Source organism: Camellia sinensis, chromosome 1 (genome assembly GCF_055761805.1).
Source record: "Camellia sinensis isolate YWXY chromosome 1, ASM5576180v1, whole genome shotgun sequence".
Classification (NCBI taxonomy): domain Eukaryota; kingdom Viridiplantae; phylum Streptophyta; class Magnoliopsida; order Ericales; family Theaceae; genus Camellia; species Camellia sinensis.
In genome coordinates, this window is record NC_138961.1 from 159,516,529 (window position 1) to 159,539,606 (window position 23,078).

Genomic DNA, 23,078 nt, shown 5'->3' on the forward strand with positions numbered 1-23,078 from the left:
TCCAAGAATTGTTAAATAAGGGTTTTATCAACCCTAGTGCATTGCCATGGAGAGCACTAGCTCTTTTTGACAAGAAGAAGGATGGTGCCTTGCATCTTTGTATTGATTACCTAAGAACAAGTACCCAATCCCTCATATAAATGATTTGTGTGAACAGTTGAAAAGGTCATGTTACTTTTCTAAGATAGACCTGGGATCGGGTTATCACCAATTGAGGGTCAGGGAGGAGGATATCCAAAAGACGACATTATGAGTGCGGTATGGCCATTATGAGTTCCTAGTGATGCCTTTTGGGTTAACCAATGCACCCGCTGTGTTTATAGATTAGATGAATCAGATCTTTCGTGAGTTCCTTGATCGTTTCATGGTTGTCTTTGTTGATAAAATTTTGATTTACTCACCCTCTGAGGAAGAACGCGAGGACCACACTTGCGAGTCGTACTTGAATTGCTTAGAGCCCATAAACTGTATGCTATGTTTGGAAAATGTGAATTCTGGCTTAAAGAGATTAAGTTTCTAGGCCATATGGTGTCTGGGGAGGGAGTAACCATAGACTTTTCCAAGATAGAAGCAGTGCGAAACTGGGAGCAACCTAAGAATGCCTTTCAGATTTGTAGATTCTTAGGGTTGACCAAGTATTACTGTCGGTTTGTGAAGGATTTTTCTAGACTAGCCTCACCTTTGACTAGATTGACAAAGAAGGGAATCAAGTTTGTGTGGAGTGAAACTTGTGAAAAGTCATTCTAAGAGATTAAGTTTAGACTTACCACCACTCCAGTGCTCATTATTCCGAAGAGGGATTTGGGTTATTCAATGTATTATGATGCGTCACGGGAAGATTTAGGCTGTGTCTTGATGCAAGAGGGAAAAGTAGTAGTTTATGGCTCACAACAGTTGAAAACCCACGAGACAAATTATCCTACCCATGACCTAGAGATAGCAGCTGTGATCTTTGTCTTGAAGATTTGGAGACATTACTTGTACGACGAGAAGTTTGAGGTATTCTCTGATCACAAGAGTTTGAAATATCTGTTTTGGCAAATGGATTTGAATTTAAGGTAAAAAATATGGATGGAATTTATAGAGGAATATGACTTTGAGTTGCACTATCATCCCAGGAAGGCCAATATAGTGGTTGACGCCATGAGTAGGAAGTCCTTGAGCAGTATAACTAGTGTTGCCATACGGAAATGAGAGATGTTGGGTGCTATTGGCGAGTTTGACTTGCATTTTAGCGAGTTTGTCGAGTCAGCTGCTTCGTTTACAGTCGTTGCACAACCTACTCTTGTGAACAGAGTCTTAGAAGCGCAAAGACGTGATCTTGAAATAGAAACCCTTCAGGAGAAGATCTCCAGTGGGAAGGTAGAGAAGGGCTTGAACGTGTGTTCTGACTCGAGTGTTAGGTACCTTGATCGTATTTTTGTGTCGGAGTCTTGTCGAGAGGAAGTACTCCGAGAATTTCACCAATTCACACCTTGCGGTGCCCCCAGGAGGCAGAAAGATGTACCGAGATCTTAGCCGCCGGTTTTGTTGGAGAGGTATGAAGAAGGACGTAGTCGTGTTTATATCGAAATGCCTTGCTTATCAGCAAGTGAAGGCCGAGCATCAGAGACCAGCGGGTATGTTGCAATCCTTACCTATAGCTGAGTGGAAGTGGGAGCATGTCATGATGGATTTCGTTGTGGATCTTTCAAGGACTCAACAGGGTAATGATGCCATTTGGGTGGTAGTTGATCGGTTAACTAAGTCAGCGCACTTTGTACCTATGCGCACAAATGACTTGGTAGATTATCTTGTCGACCTTTATATTAGGGACATAGTTTGACATCACAGGGTCCCAATGACTATTGTTTTGGATAGAGACCCATGTTTTATGGCTCGATTGTGGCAGAGCCTACAGAAGGCCTTGGGCACTAAGTTGATCTTTAACATCGTCTATCATCCTTAAACTAACAGGCAATCAAAGCGTACCATTCAGATCCTAGAGGATATGCTTCAAGGTTGTGTCCTTGACTTTAAGGGCTCGTGGGAGAGGCACTTACCTTTGATGGAGTTTGCCTACAACAATAGTTTCCAGTTGAGTATTGTCAACCGTGTAGTTCACCCATATATTGGGCCGAGGTGGGTGATACACCTATGATAGGTCATGAGCTAGTTCAGGAAATGACGGAGAAGGTTGCCCTTGTTCGTAAGAGATTAGTTATGGCCCCGAGTCATTAGAAGAGCTATGCCAGCCATAGAAGGAGACTGTTATCCTTGGAGGTAGGAGATCATGTCTTTTTGAAGATATCGCCTAAGTGGGGTTTGATGAGGTTTGGAAAGACTGGAAAGTTGTCTCCTAGATTTATCCGACCTTTTGAGATCCTAGAGCGGATTGGAGACGTAGCTTATCGTTTAGCTTTATCGTTATAACTTTTTAGGGTTCATGACTTGTTCCATATCTGTATGCTTCGGAAGTATGAACTAGATCCATCACATGTGTTGGATTAGGCTGAGTTAGAAGTAGATGAGGACACCTTGTATGAGGAGAGACCAATTAAAATTTTGGATACTCGTGACCAAGTCTTGTGTGACAAGACAATTCCTTTAGTAAAGGTGTTGTGGAGACATCATGGGGTTGAGAAAGCCACTTAGGAGCGTGAATTAGAAGTCCGAGAGAAGTATACGAACTTATTTGTTAATATTTGAACTTGTATTGAACATTTGTTATGTTAACGTAATATCAACATTGTGCATATTTGGAAATGAGAATTGTATATTCATTTTTGTGAATTTGGTTATCCTTGTCTTGGGAGTGATTGACCGGTGGATGGGTCATGGTGGTGATTTGATTTACTATTATGTTCGAAATTGGTTTAAACTTGGTTTGAATGTTGATTTAAATTTTGGGGACGAAATTCCTTAAGGAGGGAGGTTATAACGATCTTGATTTAGACCCAACCCATTTAATACCTTTGAATTCTGGAAACCATATTCGTGGTGGTCGTTCCTTTCTCCTCATATTGGTTTTGGCTTCAGGGGTCGACACCACCCTTATTGGTGTCGACACCGTCTTCTTTTTCCTTGCCTTGCTCTATTCGAAGGGTCGACACTAGTCTGGTAGGTGTCGACACCTTCTTGCAGCTGTGTCCCCAGGTGGCTACTGAAATTTAGGGACACTAACCTTGGTGGTGTCAACACTTGCTTCTTTTTGTTGGCCTCAAGGGTCGACCCCTGTCTATTGCAAAATCTGGAGTTTGCTTACTGAAATTTAGTGTCAATACCTTGGGTCCAAGGGTCGACACCTTGCTTATTTCCTAACACAAGTGTCTCAGCTTTTCTTCTTGAGGGTTGACACCACTATCGCAGAGGTCGACCCCTGTGACTCTTTTTCTGGATTTTGTTCAGCTTGGGCCCTACTTTTTGGACATTTTTGACTTATTCTTTAATTTGACCTTGGAACTACTATTCCACTAATACCTAGTCACATATATAGACCCAAAGTCTTCTTTTCTCATAAGTTGTTTCTCGTTTTCCCCCTCTCACCCGTAACTCTCTGTCTCTCTCTTAACATTCACTTTTTCCCACTTAAATCCTTAAATCTACTCACCTAGAAGTGTTTTCTCACCTTGATCCTTTGAGATAAAGTATAGATTGCGTCAAGAGCTTAAATTTGATCCTAGTGGTTCGTGATTTCGTTGACGTCAAGTTTTTTCCAAGTTCTTCCCTTTCACCATTCTAAGCTTGAGGTAGGGATCCTTCACACCTCTTTATGAGTTTTAACTTAGCTATTCGTTTTTATAAAACCACATTGCGAAACAAATGGACTTTTGAACAAATCTTGGATTTTGGGTTTGAAACCAAAAGAGGGGTTTTTAAATAGTTTCATAGAAATGATTATGGGGTTAGGAAATGAGATGTAGAGGTGACAACATGGTTGGTTTTGAAATTTGGAAGTGATTTTGGAAGATGGGTTTTGCCCTAAATGTTGATGTTGTATGAATAATGATATAGATGTTAGAAATATGGAATTTAATTATCTTTATGGAAATTATTTTATTTGTTTAGAGATATCTGTTTTGGGCAGTCGGTAGAGGATAGCCATGATTGTTGTAGAAATTGCATTAGGACTAGGAGAATGAAAACAATTTATCAACCATTGCATCGAGCATTATCATACATTTACACAGTTATAATAATTACATTGTTTTGACAAAATGGTGAATGCTTGGTGAATCTAGGTAGGGGGTGTGGTTACTATGATAAGTTGGCATGTGTGCCCTTTGTGAAAGACCAGAAACCCACGCGAATAGGTGTCGAGCCTTCCGGTTCATACTGGTAAAAATAACAAAAGAGTAACGCTTGTAAACCTGTTAGCAGACACGTACCTAGAGATTCACAGAGTTGTATTCACAAACTAGTTTTCCATAAAAAGGAAAGTGTTTCATGAATGGTAATATAAACCTGGCATGGCATGATTTGAAAGAGATATGAAATGTATTGTCATGAACATAACATGTGCATTTTACCCTTACAGTTTTGTTAAGATTCATATTTTGTGTTGGATTATTTCTACTAGGCTTTGACTCACCCTATGTAGGAAAAATATTTTAGGTGTAAATGATATGCCTCCGCCAAGGCAATAGCTTGGAAGAACATGGAGCATGAGCTTCATTATGTTTAATTGTGTATTTGTTTTGTACAAGCCAAGGGCTTTTATAGGTATTGGGATTTAAATCCATTTTTGTTGTAACCAAGTGCTAGCTTAGAAAGTTGTAAGCCTTTAAGGCATTCTCTTATTTGTTTGCCTTTCGTTTTGTTCCTCACCATGTAACACATGCTATAGATTCAGAGCTAGGCTTATGAATGTATAGTTGCATGTGTTACTCTTTTGTATAAGAAATTTAAATTAATGGAAGTGCTTATCTCTTCATATGTTGTCTTTTAATCACTATTGAGGATGGGTTATTGTATTTAATTCGAGGCATTACACACAAAGGAGAATCAACCCAACACACTGGCACATCTAGCAAAAAAATTCCTCTGTATTCATTCTAGACATGCAAGAGAAGAGAGATTATGAGTGAGTAGGAGAGCGATAAAACATATGCAATCCCAACTATGTTCAATCCATTGTTCACTTCATGCTCGAAAAAAATGACCTAGAAGAAAGAAGAACTATACCTAGATGTTGGAGGGAGATTTAGAAACGCCGATGTTGTCACCGATGGGGAGTTACCGCCACTGCTAGAGAGTGAGAAAGGGGGAGATCTATAGACGCCGGTCTACAAGAGAGAGATTGTGAACCTCTACGAAGGCGAGAGAAGAGAATGAGAGGACATAGAGGAGGATTGTTTTTTTTTTTTTTAGATTGATGTTGGGGCTGAAGAGTTGGGGCTTTTGATTTTTTTTTTTTTTTTTAAATTTTTTGTTGTTTGGCGCTTGAAATTTTCATTTTGGCGCTGCTACTTTTTTTCGGTCGTACCTTTCATGACAACAATTGCGTGTCGTGGAAAGTGCAATATTTTAAACGGCTGAATTTTTGTGCATCGTGGAAAGTGAAATTTTTAACGGCTGGCTTTTTGTGCGCCGTGAAATGTTTAATATTTTTAACAGCTGGTGTACCCATGTCGTGTATAGTTGATGTATTAACGGTAAGCCATATTCACGTCATATAAAGTTTTATTATTTACGGCTAACAATACAAGCCGTAAAAAATTCATCGTTATTAGTATTCATGAATAGACATGTCGTGCTTGGAAAATTATTTACGACATGCAAAAAAAAACAAGTCGTAAAAGGTAGAAATCACGGCTTACATTTACTATATGTCGTTGATGTGAAACTGTAAAAATCTAATTTTGTTGTAGTGTATTTACTATTTATTGCTTAAGGAGATGGATTCTCTCTAATTTATAATTTGACATTATTCATTTGAGAAGTTGCAGGGTAGCATCCTTAAAGCTTTTTACCCCACTCTTAAAATGATGTATATACCACATGAAAATTATAACATTTGTCTAGTTAATTACTAGCGTATACGGTACAATTAATTATGAGATTAAAATATAAATCAAAATTAGAGAGGAATGTATTCAATTTTTTTGTTTTTTTTTTTTTTTTTTTTTGTTTTCTTTTCAAAGAGTAGGTAATGAATTCACAAGAAGGAGAAAAATTCCTAAATAAAGATATGAAACTTAAATGAAACACTAATTTATTAGTAACTCAAAAAAATTTCAGGAACCCCCAAAATTAGGAACCTCCATGACTCCCAAAATGATGTAAACCAATCATATATTTTTATTTTTTTTTCTTTCCTTCCTGGACCAATCATAGGTGAGTGAGAGTTATAAAGTTGTATTTTTTTAAGAATATGTAGCATTTTTTATATTTTTAATAAAAAAAATCTTCCCAAGACAAATTGCACTTCCCTAAATTGCAATCTCTCAATTTTCTCACCCACTCTCTCTCCTCTTCTCTATTACCTCAATCTCTCTTCCCCAAATACTGTAATGAGTTAACGTTGTGCACTAAAATGCTATGAACAACAGATAAAAAAAAAAAAAATCAAATAACTCTAACTTTCCATTTGGTTTGCTTAGATGAACACACCATGAAATTAGATCAAGGGACTGGAACAATAAAGCAAGGACCACAACAACATACATCCAGCAACATAGCTGAAGAGAGTGAATATCCTCTGTCCAAAAAAAAGAAAAAACAATACGGGTATGTAAAAATAAAAAATAAAATAAAAAAAATTAAAAAGCAGAGAGTACCTTCGCAAAATCCACCCCTCCTTTAGTCCCACGGGTCTGTGAGCTTTGGATCTGAAGAATAAATGGAGAAGATGACCATGGAACTTTTAGGGTATTCTCTACACTGTTTCCACCATTGTTGTGGGTCAAGAAATTTATCAAAAAAGGAAAAAATAGAACTTGAAAGATAAAATACATATTATCACACACATAAATAAACACAAACCTAGAGATTACAAACTTTCTGCCAAGTTTTTGAATTAATTTTTATGAACACAAACACAAATGCAACAGAAATGACAAAATTGGAGCTGATATGCACAAATAAAATCGGTAATTTTATCACACTTCAAACAACTCAAACCCAGATTAATAAAGCTTAACACATAAATTGCAAGATAAATTCCACCAACAGAAATGATGATCAAGACCTCAATTCCACCAACAAACTTGAAGATATATCACTCTTGGGCCAACCAAAAATTTGGCTATCGTTAGAATTAGAATATAACCCGTGCTTTAAGATATATCACACTTGGGCAAAAAAAAAAAAAAAAAAATTGAATAAGAGAAAAAAAAAGTGAAAAAATACCAAATAGAAATATACCAAACATATAAAACTACATAATCATTCTGTTCTGGAGAGGTTGTTTTCGAATTGAGTAAGAGAGAGAGTAGTAGAATCTCAGATAAGCACATTATTTAATTTTTTATTTTTTAGAGAAACAAAAAAAGAGATTAGTTTTTGGATATAGAAATGGTAGAGACTATGAAATTGACTACAGAAAATATAACACACATCTATTTTGATCGCCAAATAATCACAAAAGATTAGACAAAAGAAACACAAATGTAGATATTAAATGAATAAATGATACAAATGATAGAGAATCATAAACCCATATCGGTTTCTTGAACATATAGAAAAACACAAATGATACAAATGATAGAGAATCAAAATGATTGAGAATCACCTAGAATACCTACAAAACTCCATAGCAAATATTACCACCAAATGATACAAATGTAGATATTAGATGAATAAATGAAAGAGAGAACCAGAGTGTCAACCATAGTAGACTTGTAGGTGTTTCCAAGTTAGCCATTTTAAAACATTTGGCTCAATTCAACCAAATTCTAACTCAAATTGGATCAATAGATATTGACTAAACCAAATGGGTTATGTATAAACTGTACAACAACATGATTCCAATATATTCTAAGTGTTTTGATTTACGGTTTAGAAAAACAAAAATCAAAATAAGGGCCAAACTGCAGGTGACTTTTGCAACTTGGCAACCTAAAAAGAGTCCCAAAAGAACCACTTAAAAAATGCTCCAGTAAAAACATCACACCCAGATCCTCTCCCTAAAATCACACCAAACCCAGATCATAAAACTAAAATTCTTGGGTTCAATACTTACTGCTAAATAATCACAAAAGATTAGACAAAAGAACATAGGCTTATTGAAAGAGATACAATTCCATTTAACCCAATAACAATAAAAAAAAAATGATACAATTTCTCCACAAAATAAAACTAAAAATCAAAATTACAGAAAGAGGATATCATAAACTAAAATGGCATCAAGTTGAACCAAACTTGTGTGTTTCAGAACAATGTAAATACTTAAAAATAACCCAAGTCAATTAAGAAAAATACTTAAAAATTGAACAAATCGACAAATAGTCCAATAACCCAATTCAATTAAGATCATCAACACTCTAATAGTTAGTTGCCTTGATGAGTTCAAATCTTTTCATTATCAAAAAGCTACCCATAAGACTCAAAGTAAACACAATCCCAACTTTCAGAGCAACTAAACATAGTAACCAATTATTAGCCAAAGGAAACCCAAATTTCACTTTCTTTACTATTTCCCACACTTTCTCACCAACCAAACAGGACAGAATTTTTTTGGTACAAACTACTGATTATGGGCTGATAAAAATCTAATGCCATTTGTGGAATACTTGATAGTTAGTTGCCTTAAAAATCTGATTTATGATGGACTAACCAAACACATTGAAAAAAAACTAATGCAACACATTGAAAAAACAATGGAAAGTTTGAAAAATCTAAAATCTAAAATCTGATGGAAGTTTAAGTATTCATGGCAGAATTTTTTATTCAATTTGGTATGATTTTGATAACAAAAATACAACAATAATTTCATGACTTTTCATAGCTATCCATAGAAAGCAAAATAAGAGAGAGACACGGAGAAAGCATACCATTTCTGCTCACAAATTCATATGTGTAGAGATTCATATATCTATAAACATTTCTAAGAGAGATAGAGAGAGTAAACTCACGGGGATGTGCCGGAAAGCACCGAAGCCGGAAAATTTGTTCATGAGGATGATGTCTCAAGCGAAACGACTTCGAATTTCTGCAGATTTCTGTGAATAAAACCCATCAAATCCATTTCAAATTTCAGAAATCTCAACCCATCAAACTTTTTTGGTACAAACTGCTGATTTATGGGTTGATAAAAATATGATGAAACTACTGATTTATGGGCCGATTTATGGTGGAATACTTGACATATTTATGGGATAAAAGTTTAAAAATCTGATGAAATTTTAAATATTTGAACTGATAGAGAAACCTAAAACTAACCCAACACATTGAAAAAACAATAGAAAGTTTGAAAAATCTAAAATCTGATGGAAGTTTAAGTATTCATGGGATGAAAGTATTCATGGCAGAATCTTTTGTTCAATTTGGTCTGATTTTGATAACAAAAAATACAACAATAATTTCATGGCTTTTCATAGATATCCATAGAAAGCAAAATAAGAGAGACACAGAGAGAGCATACCATTTCTGCTCACAAATTCACATGTTTATATATTCATATATCTATAAACATTTCTAGGAGAGATAGAGAGAGTAAACTCATGGGAATGTGGGGGAAAGCGCCGAAGCCGAAAAACTTGTTCTTGGGGGTGATGTCTCAAGCGAAAGAACTTCGAATTTTTGCGGATTTCTGCGAATAAAACCCATCAAACCCATTTCAAATTTCAAAAATCAAAACCCATCAAATCCCAACAAATTAAAATAGTTTACACCAAAATCATCAACTTTAAAGCAAAACCTGGAGAGTATCTGTGTATTTTTTTCCTAATATAAGAATTTAGGTTATTCCTACACTTTTCTAACTCATTGAGGGTATTGTTCAATGGAAACCCAAAAAAAAGGAATGTGAGACATGTATTTCATAGAAAAGAAAAGTTGCATTATTAATTGGAACATGATTAAACAACGTTATAATGGATAAGAATTTTTAAGATTGTAAACTGACACATAATTAAATTCAAAAAGCAATTAAAGTTTACCTTGTGTTTAATATTCATTTTTGGATGAATATGTTGCTTTGAGTTCCCATCAAGAAAACAAACCAGTTGGAAACATTGTTAATTATAAAGGTTAAAAAATACAAAATAAATATAAATGATAAAAATAAAAATAAAAAAAACAATATAATATTTTGATTCAGATCCAAAAATATACATGATCCCCTAGCCAGAAAATTCAAATCATATTAAATAAAACCTCCAACGAAGCTCAATAATTAAATCATTAATTTACCTTTATAACTATAACTCATGCCTCAATCTAGAAGAGTTCACACTGGTAAATAAAAAAATTACAAACTTCAATCAATGTGAATTTTTCCAAAAAAAATGAGCATCAAAACTAACATCCTAAAAAGTAATATATTAAGGACATAGAAAGAATTTCAAAACAACAAATATGAAGGTCGAAAGAGCTTAACAATTCAATAAATCCTAGTTCTGCTACATCAATAGAAAGAGTGTCTCGACTTCATACGATATAATATTAACACCTAAGCTCAATCCCGTTCAGTCAGTCAAATTTATTTATTTTATTTACTTTTAACAAAAAAATAAAACAAAGAAGACCATGAATTACTCTACCCAAGAAAATAACATAACATCCACACAAAGATAAAGAATTACATGCCTAGAATCAAACCATGACAAAATTGGACTTTCAGCACGTTTAACTAATAAAGATAAAAACACATTAGCATGTGTACGGGGAGGAAATAATTCTCCTCGTATAATCCTGTTGACCAAGTCCACGCTCCTCCGTACGACGTCGCTTTCTCACCTGAAAACACAAACGTGAGCTAGCCGGCGGGTGTGTGCCGGAAACCTCTCCGATGCCTAAGTCAGTAAGCTTGACAAATAGACAAAGTTATGCTCTCAGAAAGAATTATGTTCAATTACCTCCTCCAAGGTGATGTTTGTGGGTTTTTATAAGTTTCCCGTGGCACAATCCTAGTAGGACTTGTATTTCTCCATGCAGAGTCCTCCTAGGATTCATACTCCTAAGGATAATGCTTATCCTTTTACACCCTCCCCCACTGCTTAAACCAAGTGGGATGGTTTTCTCCATGGCCGAACCACCATTTGACCGAAATAAAATTTGGCTATGCTGAGCCACCGAGTGGACCGAACTCATTCATAGTTCGGTTCTTTTGCCTTCTCTCTTATCTCGGCTTTCCATATAGAACCCATAGTACGGTTTTAGACCGAACCAGCGCCTTTCGACCGGCACAACTCCAAGTTGCTGTCGGACCGAAGTACCTCCATAGTCACTGTGCCGAAGTAACTTTGTCCCTCTTATGCCGAAGTAGCTTCGCCTCTCTTCGGCCGGAGTAACCCTGTCTCTCCTGGGCCGGAATAACCATACCTCTCCTGGGCCGGAGTAACCATACCTCTCCTGGGCCGGAGTAATCTTGCGGCCTTTTCACCAAGTCCTCGGCACTTTGGGCCACGAAGCCTATCACATAGCTCGGCCTAATTTTTACCAAAAATTACCCTCTCAATTGCCCCTTAATTCCATCTGCATAGCATGATTGGGATTATCAGTCCACCAGCCGAGCTGGCGTCGTTTCAAGCTTTTCCAGCCGAGCTAAAAATCCCTTAGCCTCTCCAGCCGAGCTAAAAACTCTCGAACTTTTAAGCCGAGCTAATTTTACTCTGGGCTCCGTTTTGTCTGGTCAAAAACGTCTCTTCAATCATAGCGTCTGTAACGCTTCCCATTCCAGTGACACGTGGCAAGCTCTGATAGGCTGTGGCCAACTGTCACGCCGCCCTGCAGAAATTTTTGTACTGTTCCCGCCTTTTCTTTCTGCCTTTTTCTCTCTTCTCTTTCACAAAACAACCTCTCTTTTCCTTGAATCACTTCACCTTCCATTCTTCATTTCCTCTCTCTGTGTTCTTGCCGTTCGTGTTCTTCCTTTTACTGCGACAGATTTTGAATTTTAGTCCCTCCTCCTTTAACCTGGTAAGTAAATCCACTCTCTCTTCAGGTTTTCTTTTGCTTTCACATTTGTTTTATGCACCTGTATATCTTGTTTCGAATGTTTTTTGCAAATATTTTGTCCATTTCTGGTTTGCCTCTGTATTTTCATGAAAAAACCATAGAACTTGTACGTGTATGAACTGTTATGTAGAAAAACCAGTCTTAGATCCCAAATCACATAGCAACCGAACTAGGATCCTGTTTGCCCCCAGTAGGTAGATCACCGTAGTCAATAACCGAATTAGAACTTGAAAGTTTCAAGGGGTAACCAGAGCCTGACTTACTTTAGCTAAAATAAGATCACTGAGTCTTGAATATATCAAACTACGAACCCCGGTTTTCAACCGAACTAAGCTTTTGGGGCCAAGCCAGCTTTCTTAGTTTCTAAACCGAACTCAGAAAGCTGCCCCTAGAAGCTTTAACCGAAGTAACTTTACCACAACCGATTTAAGCCTTGGTGGCTAAACCAGCTTTCTTAGTTTTCTAGACCGAACTCGGAAAGCTGCCCCTAGACGTTAAACCGGTCTACCGAGCAAACTGCTCAAACCGAGCTACCAAACCTTTTGTTGAAAGAAACCAGTTCTTTGAGGCCGAAGTAGGGCTTTTATACCTTGCTTTTAAATTGTAGCACGGTCCGTTGATCAGTTCTTTAACCCCCTCTATTTTTTACTTTGCAGACTTAGGTTACCCAGGCACTCCTGCGTGCGCTCAACCGAGCTACTGAGCACGATTTTTGCACTGATATAAATTATAAGTAATTTATTCATCAGATGGGTAAGTATAGGTATCTAGTTGAGACCCTTGGTGGCATAGCCGAATTTAGGAAAGATTACCAAATTCCTGATGACGTCCACCTGGAGTTAGCCAAAAAGAACATCACTCCGTGGAACAATGAAGGTTTTGTCCCTTTCACCCTTCAATCCATAATAGAAACCGGACTACGGTTCCCTGTCCAACCGTTGATCTGTGAATTCCTTAGGCAGACTAGACTATGCCCCACCCAACTGTCCACCAATACCTACCGCATTATAATGGGAATAGCCGCATTAAACCACCAGACCGGATTAAACCTTGGCCTGGCCGAAATATTCCATCAATACTCCATCGGTTCAAAAGATGCTGGGTGGGTCTATTACCTTAGGATTCGCCGCCGCCGAGAGAAGATAGTTAAACACACACCGGACAAAGATCTTAATGACGATGATTTTTTCTGGGTCTCTGGGAACTTTGAGGACTTTCAAGCCCAAATTCCTGGCCGACCTATAAATTGGAAAAAGGGAGAGCCCGGTAATTTGACTTCGGTCTTCTTCCTTGTACTTTATTTCGGTTTTTTTAGTCTATTGACCGAACTAACACTTCTCTTTTTTGCAGATTTCGCCCACCTCCGTTCCCTGTATAGCTATCCCAACCTTGCGATTTTGCGAGCCGCACTACGGATTAAAGAAAGAAGTTGGGCCAAGCTTCTAAACTTTGAACCGACCTACCGATATAGCGGTCTCCGAAAAGCAAGAGTAACCGATTTCCTTCTTGAGGAAGCACCAGAACCGGACCCAACCTTGCCAGAAATACGACTTGTCCCATTAACTGCTGAAGAAGAGATGGCAAAGAAAAGCAGAGTTAGGGCCCTTCTGACCTCGACAACTAGAGCCGAAGTACCACCGACGATTGAGGCGCAGCCTGCCGTTGTGGCCCTCCCCTCTCAACGGCCTTCTTCATCTCGCCCTTCCAAACGCGCCCGATCTACATCGACCGAACAGCAACTTGTCGATGAGGTTGAATCCATCCCCCGAAGTCCTCAACCTTCCCCCCAGCCGGAGCAAACTGACCGAGCTGAATCTCCGAAGTGGGTTCCGCCGCTGACTTTCAATGACCGAGACATCAAAGCTACTGATTCGGTCGTGGCTGAAAAAGACCACCAATTGGCCTTTAACCTGGCCAAAAGTGTGTGCCTCCCCAAGGACATGGAGCACCACTTGAAGCAACTGAACACCGAAATGAAGTCAATTCGGTCTGCTTCCAAGTCCATGATCTTGGTAAGTAGCTCTGTTGGTTTTTTCTGCCTAAATTTTCCAACTTTTACTTCGGCTCAAAGGAAATCTTTGTTTTGCCAGGCCTTACAAAAGAATAATATTACATACAAGAAAGTCCAAGAACTAAGAAAAACCACAAGGCAAGCAATGGCGGAAGCCGAGGCAAAGGCGGCCGAACTAGCGGAGGCCGAAAGGAAAATGACCGAGCTTCAAGCAAAGAACGGTCGACTTGCCGATCTGGTTAGCGCGGCTGAGGCGGAGAGGCAAAAAGCGGCCATTGCAATGAAAGACAAATATCTGCGTGAGCTGCTAAGGCTAGAAAAGAGAAAGGATACCGAAATAAGCCAGCTAAAAAAGAGTGCGGAGGGAGCCGAAAAGGAGGGTTACAAGCAGGGCTACAAGAAGGCGGAGGAAGCCTATGTGAAACAATGCGATGCTGCCAAGGAGTTATTCTTCAAATGTGGCTGGAGGGCGGCTGTTGAGCAGCTCGGTCATGACCAACAGACCGAGGTTTTCACCCCTCCAGACTACTTTATACCGAAGTCCCTTGCGGAGTATGCTGATGCCTTGCAACAAGAATTTTTGGAAGACTCAGATTCTGATGACTCCTCTGCTCCCGAAGACATTCCGATTTTTAACGAAGATCCATCACTTCGGTTGGAGACCGTGGTAGAGAACCTACCTATCGAACAGCCAAATGAAACCGTGGTTCCAACCGAAACCATCCCGGCAATGGAGAGGGAACTTCCTCCTGAAACCGGTCTTCAAGTTGATGGTGATGCGGCTTTCGACGCCGAAATTGAAGAACTTTTTTCTTGACTTTGTACTTTCTCTTTTTGTTGCCTTTTTTCTTTGTAACCGGGCTGCGGCCCCTTCTGTATTTATTTTGAACTTTTAATGAAATGAAAATTTGCTTGAACTCTTACTCCGGTTTTGTCTTTGTTAAACTATGCTTACTAGCCAACCACTCCTTAGCCGACATAATTACTTCGATCTGAGGAGTGCACAGAGTTAGGTTAATCCAGCCAATCACTCTTCAGTCATACCCTTACTTCGGCTGAAGAGTAACAAGTGTTGGCTTAATCCAGCCAACCACTCTTAAGCCATTCCCTTACTTCGGCTGAAGAGTAACAAGTGTTGGTTTAATCCTGCCAACCACTCTTCAGCCATACCCTTACTTCGGCTGAAGAGTAACAAGTGTTGGCTTATTCCAGCCAACCACTCTTCAGCCATATCCTTACTTCGGCTGAAGAGTAACACGTGTTGGTTTATTCCAGCCAACCACTCTTCAGCCATACACTTACTTCGGCTGAAGAGTAACACGTGTTGGTTTATTCCTGCCAACCACTCTTCAGCCATACCCTTACTTCGGCTGAAGAGTAACAAGTGTTGGCTTATTCCAGCCAACTACTCTTCAGCCATATCCTTACTTCGGCTGAAGAGTAACACGTGTTGGTTTATTCCAGCCAACCACTCTTCAGCCATACACTTACTTCGGCTGGAGAGTAACACGTGTTGGTTTATTCCAGCCAACCTCTAAGTTAGTTTTTCCAGCTAACTTAGAATAAAATGCCTGCACTAAACCTAATCTATACTAAGGCTAACTCTTACAAAGAATAACTTGTGCTGAAAAAGAATTGCTTGTTTTATTGAAGGAAGAAAAAATTACATATGTTGGAAAGAGAAGAGCTAAAAGTAAAATAACTTGAGATTGGCTGTATTCCATGGCCTAAGGATTGTCTTGCCATCCTTGTCTTCTAGGTGGTATGCCCCTTTGCCTGCTAACCCAACCACCTTATAAGGACCTTCCCAATTTGGGCCTAACTTGCCGTCTCCTGGGATCAAGGTGTTTCCCATTACTTTGCGAAGTACCCAATCCCCAATCTTGAATTGTCTTGGATGCACCTTTTTGCTATATTTTCTGATTAACTCTCGTTGGTAGGCGGCGATGTGAACTAGTGCTTTTTCTCTTCTTTCTTCTGTGAGGTCGAGTTCTAATGCTATGGCTTCTCCATTTAAGTCTGGATCAAAATTCTCGCTTCGAATTGTGGGGAGGCCAACTTCTAGTGGGATCACTGCCTCCATTCCATAGGCTAGGGAGAATGGTGTTTCTCCTGTTGAGCGCCGAGGTGTGGTGCGGTAAGCCCATAAAACATGAGGAAGTTCATCTGCCCACTTGCCTTTTGCTTTCTCTAGCCTTTTCTTTAGTCCATCCAAGACGACTTTATTTGATGCTTCAGCCTGCCCATTTGCTTGAGGATATGCCAGTGTGGAATTGTAGAACTCTATCTTGTATTCTTCACAAAAGCTTCTAAAGATTCTGCCGTCGAACTGAGTTCCATTGTCTGAGATCAATGCTTTTGGTATGCCAAACCGAGTGATGATATTCTGCCAAACAAACTTCTTTACGTCTTTTTCTTTGATTGACGCCAATGCTTCTGCTTCCACCCACTTTGTGAAGTAGTCTGTTGCTGCGAGAAAGAATTTTCTGCCCCCGGGCGCTGTTGGAAGTGGTCCTACTATGTCCAAGCCCCACATTGCGAAAGGCCATGGGCTGGTTAATGGTAGGAGTTCTCTTGCTGGTTGATGTATTTGGTGCGCGAATTTTTGGCATTTCTCACACTTCTTCACATATTTTTCTGAGTCTGCTTGCATATATGGCCACCAATATCCTTGCGAAATAGCCCTGTAAGCGAGCGACCTTCCTCCTTGATGACTTCCACACACCCCTTCGTGTATTTCGAATAAGAATGCTTCTACTTTGTTGGAATGAACGCACTTGAGGTAAGGCCCAGAGAATGACTTCTTGTATAATGCTGAAGATGGAGATAGCCAAAATCGCTGCGACTTTGCCCATATTTTGTTGGCTTCTTTTTTCTCTTCTGGTAGGATGCCGTCTTTTAGGAACAAGATGATGGGATCCATCCAAGAAGGGCCTAACTCTGTGCAACATACTTCTTCCGCTTCGGGGTCTTCTATGCTTGGTCTTGGTAAGAAGTCGATGAGTAATGGATGAGGGATTGATGTATTAGTCATTGAGGCCAGGCCTGCCAGTTCGTCCGCTCGGCAGTTTTCCTCCCTGCCAATTTGTTCTATCCTTACCACATCAAACTTCTTGATCTCTGTTCTGACTAACTCTTGGTATTTGGCCATTCTGTCGTCCTTTGCTTCGTATTCGCCAGAAATTTGGTTTACAACCAGCAGAGAGTCACTGTATACCATTAGTTCGGTGGCCTTCATGTAGTATGTCGACTTGAGTCCTGCGAGAAGCGCCTCATACTCCGCTTCATTGTTGGATGCTGGGAAGCCAAGGTTGATTGCTTGCTCTACAACCAGGCCGTCTGGAGAGATGAGGACTATGCCAAGTCCTGCACCATGCCGGTTGGATGCTCCATCCACAAAGAGCTTCCACATCTCTCCAACGAATAACTTCCAGCAAGTGGAAGGATCAGATGATGCCGTGGGGTCAAGGATGGTGTTTTCTTCAAGGTCCATGTTGGCTATCTGTCCTTCGTCCTCTGTTTGAACTGTTGATGAGCCTTTGTTTGTCTCTTCCTTGTTGTCCTTAGTATGGTCTGCCTTGGTGCTTGATTGACTACCTTCTACTAGGGGTTGTGCTATTCCGGCGTCAACGTCCGTCCCTAGTTCGGTTATGTCAGTTAGGTCGACTGGGCAGATATGATGACTTCCAGGAGTAACTCTGTGACGAAGTCTGCCAAGGATTGGGCTTTATTGCGGTCTTGGGTTGGAACTTGATGTCGAATTGTCCCAACTCTACTGCCCACTTCAAAATTCGCCCACTAAAGTTCGCCCTTTCAAACAGAGCTTTTAGTGGAAAGGCTGTGAGGACGACTATGGTGTGGGCGTGAAAGTAGTGCGCCAATTTTCTGGATGCCATCATTAATGCTAATGCTAGTTTCTCCAAGGGCAAGTACCTTGTTTCGGCTCCCAACAATGTCTTGCTGACATAAAAGATGGGCAAGTGTTGTATTCCTTCTGCACGAACCAACACTGCGCTGACTGCGTGCTGAGAGACTGCCAGGTACAAAAAGAGTTCTTCACCAGGTACTGGAGTAACAAGTAGTGGTGGGGAAGACATGTACTCCTTCAAGCTTTCCAGAGCTCGGTCGCATTCTTCATCCCACTCAAACTTGGCTTTTAAAGCTTGGAAGAACGGTCGTAGTCTGTCTGATGACCTGCTTATGAACCGGTTGAGTGCAGCCGCCATACCAGTGAGATGCTGCACTTCTTTGACTGAGTTTGGTCTTTCCAACTCCTGGATTGCTTTGATCTGAGAGGGGTCTGCTTCTATACCTCGGTTGGTCACCAGGAAGCCCAAAAATTTGCCAGATCCAACTCCGAATGCGCATTTGGACGCATTGAGGCGCAACTTGTGTTTCTTCAGGATCTGGAACATCTCGCCTAAATCTTTTAGATGGTCACTCTCATCCTTGCTTTTGACCACCATGTCGTCGATGTAAGCCTCCATTGTTCTGCCTAACAATGGTTCGAACATCTTGGTGACCATCCTTTGGAATGTCGCCCCTGCGTTCTTTAGGCCAAAGGGCATGACCTTGTAGCAATATAACCCCCTTGGTGTTGTGAAGGATATGACCTCCTGGTCTGGTTCATGCATGGCGATCTGGTGGTAGCCTCTTTATGCATCCAGAAAGCTAAGTCGGTTATGCCCTGCCGTTAAGTCCACCAGTTGATCTATCCTTGGAAGAGGAAAACTATCTTTTGGGCACGCCTTGTTGACTGTTTTGTAGTCAACGCAGACACGCCATTTACCATTCTTTTTTGGCACTACAACTGTGTTGGAGATCCATCTTGGGTAGTGCACTTCTCTTATTGCCCCTGCCTCCAGCAGGTTGCCTACCTCTTCTGCCACTATTTCGGCGTGGTGGAGTGCCGATCTGCGTGTGCGTTGAATGACTGGTCTGGCGGATGGGTGGACATTGAGTTGGTGACTGATGAAGTTTGGGTCAATACCTGGCATGTCGTAGGGTGTCCAGGCAAACACTTCGATATTAGAGGTCAAGAATTCCAAGACCTCTAATCTCTCAGTGCTGGACAACGATGAGCCAAGCAAGAAGAACTTATCCGGGTTCTTCTCATCTATTTTTACCTCCACCAAATCCTCCACCGCTTTCTGATCAGCCTCTTTGCCGACGTCTGCGAATAGTTCATTACTTTCTAGTTCTTCCACCGAATGAACGTATCCTTTGGCAGCTCGGCTTCCATTCGCCGTGGCGAAGCATTGTTTTGACATGATCTGATCGCCATAGACTTCTTCAATTATGCCGGTGTCGTTGGGGAACCGCATTACCTGATGGTATGACGACGCTACCGAACGCATGGCATGTAGCCATGTTCTGCCCAAGATGATGTTGTATGTGGATGGGACCTTCAATACCCAGAACTCCACTTGTTTTGTTACACTCCCTGTTCTGACTGGAAGGATTATTTTGCCGACAGGCCACTCTGGCATGGAGTGGAATCCAATCAAGGGAGAAACTGCAGGCGCCAAGTCTTTGTCTTGCAGTTTTAGTTGCTTGAATGTGTCGTAGTACATGATCTCACATGAACTACCCTGGTCAATCAGAATTCGCTTGACGTCAAAATCCTTGACTCGGAGAGTGACGACCAGTGCATCATTGTGAGGACAGTATATTCGATCCAAGTCCTTATCCGAAAAGGACATGACATTTGTTGCCTCTGTCTTCCCCTTCTTGGCGGCAGGTTGGGCACTTAACACTTCCCTAAAGTGCTCAGCCTTCTTTATTGATCCCCTGAGCTCGCATACACGCTCAGGTTCAAAGACTCCATGTATTACATTGATGATGCCTTGTGGTGGGGCGTCAATTGGCATTCTGTTGGGATGATTATTATGATCTTGGGGGGCTGGTTGCGTCCCTCCTTCAATGTATTCGTCCAAGTGGCCTGCTGCCACCAATTCTTCCAAGTGCTGTCTCAGTGGCGTGCAATTCTCAGTTCGGTGCCCCTTTTCTTTGTGGAAGGTGCACCGTGATCTGTCGTCGTAATTTTTCTGAGCTTCCCCCAGCTTGGCTGGCCACTTGACAAAAGGCTCATCTTTTATTTCGCTCAGAATCCGATATATGGGTTTTTTGAACACCGTTGTTATGGCAGTGCGGATTCTCAACCATCTTTTGTCTGGGTCTTCTCCGTTATCTCGTCTGCCACGCCCGTTTTTATTCTGCCGATCTACTGTATTGACCTTTGCTGAGGTCTTCTTTTCTGGTACTGCGGTTGCACCAGATTTTGCTTTGGCACGTGAGCCATCCTCTTCTACCCTGATGTGCTGATGCACTCTCTCCATCAGGGCTTCCATGGTAAGGGGTGGCGTCATGGTGATCGAGTCCCTTAGTCTGTTTCCGACTGGAAGGCCTCGTTTATACTGCGCAATGGCTAGATTGGTGGGGCAGTCTCCAATCTGGTTGAATGTCTCCCAGTAGCGACTGTTGTAAGATCTGAGGGTCTCCTTTTCACCCATGTCGATGGAGAGTAACTGGTCTATCTCCACCGGTGTTTTAGTATTTGTCCGAAACCTCGTTACGAACGCTTCTGCCAATTGGGCCCAGGAGGCTATGCTGCCTTCTGGGAGCTTTTCGAACCAAGTCAAGCCTAGGTCGCCAAGGCTTGACGGGAAGAGTATACACATCAAGGCCTCGTTTCGCCTGTACACAGCCATGACTTGGCGAAAGTGGCTCAGGTGTGAATATGGGTCCGTCTTCCCTTCATATGTATTGAATTTCGGCTGAAGGAAGCCTGATGGTAGGGGCGCGTTTTCGATCGCTGGGACAAACGGCGAAGTCTGTAGTCTGGCCAATGCCTTGTCCGTCGGTTCGTAGGCCGGTCGCGGTATTGGCATTCCAACCTCAACGCTTCCATGCGTTCGAGGAGCCAACCGTTGTAAGGCCGAAACTCGGTGTGGATCCCTTGCCCTGGCATCCTCCTTGCATCGTGCTTTTTCTTCGAGCACGGTTCGTAAGTCGGATGACCTGGGTAGCTCTGTTTGTCTAGATCTGGTTTGGTGTGAGTGTGAAGGCCAATACGTGCTTCCTTCAGTGTATGATCTTTCGGATCTCGTCCTCTCAGACCTGGAGTGACGAGTCCTGGAAGATAAGGAATAAGTGTCGCCTGTCCTGAGGCTTCTGCTCTCTCCTTGGGAGGGTGTAGTATTCCTACTACGATTCTCTGAGTGGCGAGGGGGCGTCTTGTGCTTGCGCCCCTCTCCTGTCGCCACGTCTTTAGTCTTCATCTGGCGTTTTAATGCTTCCATGTCCGCCGCCATCTTCCGAATTAGTTCATCTTGTTCCTTCACGCGATCTTCCAGGGCTTGAGGATCAATCCTCCTCCTTTGCCTGTCAGGACTTTGAGAGTGACGAGGGCTGCTATTCCGCCTTCCCCTGCCACTCCTCCTGGAGTTATGTTGTTGGGGCTCCAGATCTGCCATAAGAGGGACAGAGGGTAATCCTTCTCGTCTTGCGCCCTCGTCTGGAGTTAGCCCGTCGACGGCGGACTGCGGTAGGTCTTCAATGTGTGCCATTGATTTGTGAAAAAGGAGAAGCTTAGTCAAGAGGTTTTTGTTCTTGTCTGATCTTCCCACAGACGGCGCCAATTGTACGGGGAGGAAATAATTCTCCTCGTATAATCCTGTTGACCAAGTCCACGCTCCTCCGTACGACGTCGCTTTCTCACCTGAAAACACAAACGTGAGCTAGCCGGCGGGTGTGTGCCGGAAACCTCTCCGATGCCTAAGTCAGTAAGCTTGACAAATAGACAAAGTTATGCTCTCAAAAAGAATTATGTTCAATTACCTCCTCCAAGGTGATGCTTGTGGGTTTTTATAAGTTTCCCGTGGCACAATCCTAGTAGGACTTGTATTTCTCCATGCAGAGTCCTCCTAGGATTCATACTCCTAAGGATAATGCTTATCCTTTTACACCCTCCCCCACTGCTTAAACCAAGTGGGATGGTTTTCTCCATGGCCGAACCACCATTTGACCGAAATAAAATTTGGCTATGCTGAGCCACCGAGTGGACCGAACTCATTCATAGTTCGGTTCTTTTGCCTTCCCTCTTATCTCGGCTTTCCATATAGAACCCATAGTACGGTTTTAGACCGAACCAGCGCCTTTCGACTGGCACAACTCCAAGTTGCTGTCGGACCGAAGTACCTCCATAGTCACTGTGCCGAAGTAACTTTGTCCCTCTTATGCCGAAGTAGCTTCGCCTCTCTTCGGCCGGAGTAACCCTGTCTCTCCTGGGCCGGAATAACCATACCTCTCCTGGGCCGGAGTAACCATACCTCTCCTGGGCCGGAGTAATCTTGCGGCCTTTTCACCAAGTCCTCGGCACTTTGGGCCACGAAGCCTATCACATAGCTCGGCCCAATTTTTACCAAAAATTACCCTCTCAGCATGTTTTGTAGACCAAAAGAGGAATAGTTGTATAACCTAATCAGCATAATCCACAAATCTAAAAGTAAATATTTGAAATCCAATATACAAACTGAAGGAAAAAAGAAAAAGAAAAAGAAATCTCCCTTAAATTAGCAAAAACTTTAGTCTTCCCTAGGGATCGGTTAGTACCCTGTTGATTTCTTATAATTTATTTTTTCAAACTCTTGCTAGACCTTTAATTCCACAACACTGTTCAGATTCCATAAAAAAATAAAAAAAATAAATAAAAAATAGGAGTATGATGCTTTATCGATCATGACTCACATCAACTTATAACTTCTGCATATATCACTTGCATAAGATAATGAAATTTTACAATGTTTTCTTGGCTACATAATACTACTATTGAGGGAAATTATCTCTGGCAATCTCAATTTGGAGTTCAGCCTCCATGTCATGTACTTCTCAAAGCAGTTTTTAGTTTTTCTACATAGAAACAATTTACAAAGTATATGGAGCTCAACTGTTCATAAACTTCAGGGTG